Source organism: Mixophyes fleayi, chromosome 3, assembly GCF_038048845.1.
Source record: "Mixophyes fleayi isolate aMixFle1 chromosome 3, aMixFle1.hap1, whole genome shotgun sequence".
NCBI lineage: Eukaryota > Metazoa > Chordata > Amphibia > Anura > Limnodynastidae > Mixophyes > Mixophyes fleayi.
The window spans coordinates 127,502,889-127,507,945 of NC_134404.1; positions in this window are offsets into that span (position 1 = coordinate 127,502,889).

Here is a 5,057-nt window from a genome sequence, read left to right on the forward strand (position 1 = left end):
GAACTTTTATGATTCGCACCAATAAATGTACCTGGACTGCATAGAGGAGTGGGTCACCACACTATATATTAAAAACCCTGAACTTTTATGATTCGCACCAATAAATGTACCTGGACTGCATAGAGGAGTGGGTCACCACAATATATATTAAAAACCCTGAACTTTTATGATTCGCACCAATAAATGTATCTGGACTGCGTAGAGGAGTGGGCACTGGGCACCACAATAAAATATATAAAAAACCTTCAACAGATCTGCATTACACTACACATACGGCTGCTCCTCCATCCTCTCCATCATATACATGTTGGAGTTTTAGCGTGTGACAACCTCTTGTTTTTGATAATGTCAGTGCATTTGGAATATTTTTCAATTTGCCCCACACCACTGAATGTACTTTATCTATGATACGCAATACGCATCTATCTATCTTGACTGCGTAGTGTGGTGGCCCCGGTACACAATTTGGTACCGAGGCCACAATATAATTTAAAAACCCTCCACGTGTCGGAATTCCACCAAACAAGTATCTGGACTGCGTAGTGGGGTGGCCCCGGTACCCAATTTGATACCGGGGCCACAATAAAATAAATACACCCTCCACGTGTCAGAATTCCACCAAACAAGTATCTGGACTGCGTAGTGGGGTGGCCCCGGTACCCAATTTGATACCGGGGCCACAATAAAATAAATACACCCTCCACGTGTCAGAATTCCACCAAACAAGTATCTGGACTGCGTAGTGGGGTGGCCCCGGTACCCAATTTGATACCGGGGCCACAATAAAATAAATACACCCTCCACGTGTCAGAATTCCACCAAACAAGTATCTGGACTGCGTAGTGGGGTGGCCCCGGTACCCAATTTGATACCGGGGCCACAATACCTCCTCCAAACATGCTACAGACAATTCGTCATTGAGATCCCATCAAGTATGTTAAAGACAGACAGGGTCCAAGTGTTATTAGTTGACTTTGTAAACAAAAAAACTGTCCCTGTTGCACATAGTCGTGCAATGAAGACTGACTTTTTCATTTAAAGGCACGATCTTTCAAGTGTAGTGTTTGTAAGTCTAAGTCATATTATACTTTGGGTAAAATTGGTTTTTTTTGTTCCTCTTTATGGTAATTAATTAGTAATAGAATTAAAGTAGGAAATAGAATTAAATAGAATTAAAGTAGGAAATAGAGTGGTATAGAGTTGTAGTGTGGTATAGATAGAGTGGTCCACACAATATAATAATAAAACCCTCAACTGGTCTGAATTCCACCAAACAAGTATCTGGACTGCGTAGTGTGGTGGCCCCGGTACACAATTTGGTACCGAGGCCACAATATAATTTAAAAACCCTCCACGTGTCGGAATTCCACCAAACAAGTATCTGGACTGCATAGTGGGGTGGCCCCGGTACCCAATTTGATACTGGGGCCACAATACCTCCTCCAAACATGCTCCAGACAATTCGTCATTGACAGACCCCAGACAGACAGGGTCGTAGTGTTATTGTTTGACTTTGTAAACCCAAAAAAATGTCCCTGTTGCACATAGTCGTGCAATGAAGACTGACTTTTTCATTTAAAGGCACGATCTTTAAAGTGTAGTGTTTGTAAGTCTAAGTCATATTATACTTTTGGTAAAATTGTTTTTTTTTGTTCCTCTTTATGCTAATTAATTAGTAATAGAATTAAAGTAGGAAATAGAATTAAATAGAATTAAAGTAGGAAATAGAGTGGTATAGAGTTGTAGTGTGGTATAGATAGAGTGATCCACACAATATAATAATAAAACCCTCAACTGGTCTGAATTCCACCAAACAAGTATCTGGACTGCGTAGTGGGGTGGCCCCGGTACCCAATTTGATACCGGGGCCACAATAAAATAAATACACCCTCCACGTGTCAGAATTCCACCAAACAAGTATCTGGACTGCGTAGTGGGGTGGCCCCGGTACCCAATTTGATACCGGGGCCACAATAAAATAAATACACCCTCCACGTGTCAGAATTCCACCAAACAAGTATCTGGACTGCGTAGTGGGGTGGCCCCGGTACCCAATTTGATACCGGGGCCACAATAAAATAAATACACCCTCCACGTGTCAGAATTCCACCAAACAAGTATCTGGACTGCGTAGTGGGGTGGCCCCGGTACCCAATTTGATACCGGGGCCACAATAAAATAAATACACCCTCCACGTGTCAGAATTCCACCAAACAAGTATCTGGACTGCGTAGTGGGGTGGCCCCGGTACCCAATTTGATACCGGGGCCACAATACCTCCTCCAAACATGCTACAGACAATTCGTCATTGAGATCCCATCAAGTATGTTAAAGACAGACAGGGTCCAAGTGTTATTAGTTGACTTTGTAAACAAAAAAACTGTCCCTGTTGCACATAGTCGTGCAATGAAGACTGACTTTTTCATTTAAAGGCACGATCTTTCAAGTGTAGTGTTTGTAAGTCTAAGTCATATTATACTTTGGGTAAAATTGGTTTTTTTTGTTCCTCTTTATGGTAATTAATTAGTAATAGAATTAAAGTAGGAAATAGAATTAAATAGAATTAAAGTAGGAAATAGAGTGGTATAGAGTTGTAGTGTGGTATAGATAGAGTGGTCCACACAATATAATAATAAAACCCTCAACTGGTCTGAATTCCACCAAACAAGTATCTGGACTGCGTAGTGTGGTGGCCCCGGTACACAATTTGGTACCGAGGCCACAATATAATTTAAAAACCCTCCACGTGTCGGAATTCCACCAAACAAGTATCTGGACTGCATAGTGGGGTGGCCCCGGTACCCAATTTGATACTGGGGCCACAATACCTCCTCCAAACATGCTCCAGACAATTCGTCATTGACAGACCCCAGACAGACAGGGTCGTAGTGTTATTGTTTGACTTTGTAAACCCAAAAAAATGTCCCTGTTGCACATAGTCGTGCAATGAAGACTGACTTTTTCATTTAAAGGCACGATCTTTAAAGTGTAGTGTTTGTAAGTATAAGTCATATTATACTTTGGGTAAAATTGGTTTTTTTTGTTCCTCTTTATGGTAATTAATTAGTAATAGAATTAAAGTAGGAAATAGAATTAAATAGAATTAAAGTAGGAAATAGAGTGGTATAGAGTTGTAGTGTGGTATAGATAGAGTGGTCCACACAATATAATAATAAAACCCTCAACTGGTCTGAATTCCACCAAACAAGTATCTTGACTGCGTAGTGTGGTGGCCCCGGTACCCAATTTGATACCGGGGCCACAATACCTCCTCCAAACATGCTCCAGACAATTCGTCATTGACAGACCCCAGACAGACAGGGTCGTAGTGTTATTGTTTGACTTTGTAAACCCAAAAAAATGTCCCTGTTGCACTTGCACATAGTCGTGCAATGAAGACTGACTTTTTCATTTAAAGGCACGATCTTTAAAGTGTCAGAAAGAGAGAGAAGACACAGGAGAGGAGAGTTGTAGCTGGGGACCTGGGGTGGAAGCTCCCAGGCTCCCCCAGCATTGCCTGGAAGTCTGAGCGTGGTGACTGAGCCAGGGCAAGGAATGTGTGCCCTGGATGAGGGGGAGAACTCCATGCCACTATAGTGAACCCAAGAGAGAGGGGGACACTGCACATGGAAGAGGCCCTGGAGTGAGGGCTGCTACAAGAGGCATGGTAGCTGTAGTGTCAGATCCTGAGGCTGAGAGTACACAGAGTGACGTGTCAGAGCACAGGAGACATTATCCCCGCAGAGGAGGGATGAGCTGCAGTTGAGAGGTCTGCTGTTGAAATAGGACATGCACACTTTAACACACAAATCATTTCAGCGACAGGGCCTACCAAACAACTTTGACTGAAATGATTGGTTTGTTTGGGCCCCCACACCAAAAAAGCTATTCATCTCTCCCTGTACAGACTAAACAGGCTCTACTGAGGCAAGATGTCGTCCTCATCCTCAACCTCTGATTCCTCTCCCCCTACAGTGTGTACTTCCTCCTCATCACACATTATCAATTCGTCCCCGCTGGACTCCACAACCACAGGTCCCTCTGTAGTATCTGGAGGGCAGTGCTGTACTTCATTGAGGAATTGATTATTCATTTTTATAAACATCATTTTTTCAACGTTGTGAGGAAGCAACCTCCTTCGCCGCTCACTGACCAGGTTCCCCGCTGCACTAAAAACTCTTTCCGAGTACACACTGGAGGGGGGACAACTCAGGTAAAATAGAGCCAGTTTGTACAGGGGCTTCCAAACTGCCTTTTTTTCCTGCCAGTAACAATATGGACTGTCTGACATGTCTACTTGGATGGTGTCAGCAAAGTAATCATCCACAATTTTTTCTATTGTCACAGCATCCAATGCAGCGAGAGTAGACATGTCTGCAATGGTTGGCAGGTCCTTCAGTCCGGACCAGATGTTATCAGCATCCCCGCCAGTGCCTCTTTTGGGAAAACTGAGCTTTTTCCTCGCAGCCATAGATGTGGAAGAAAATGAGGGTGGAGCTGTTGGCATGTCACGGTCCTCTTCAGAGGACAATCTCCTGACCAGCAGGTCTTTGCACCGCTGTAGACTTGTGTCCGCCGGAAACAGAGACACAACATACGCTTTAAACCGAGGATCGAGCACGGTGGCCAGAATGTATTCCTCTGACTTTAAAAGAGTGACCACCCTCGGATCCTGGCAAAGCGTACGAAGGGCTACATCCACAAGAGCTACATGCTTGCTGTAATCGCAATGGCTTACCAGCTCCTCCCTCACTTTCTCCAGCTGCTTCTGCAACAGCCTGATCAGGGGAATGACCTGACTCAAGCTGGCAGTGTCGGAACTGACTTCTCGTGTGGCAAGTTCAAATGGCTGCAGAACCTTGCACAACACGGAAATCAGTCTCCACTGCGCTTGACTCAGGCGCATCCCCACTCCTTTGCCTATGTCGTAGGTGGCTGTGTAGGCCTGAATGGCCTTTTGCTGCTCCTCCATCCTCTGCAGCATATAGAGGGTGGAGTTCCAGCGCGTCACAACCTCTTGTTTGAGGTGATGGCAGGGCAGGTTCAAGCTTTTTTGA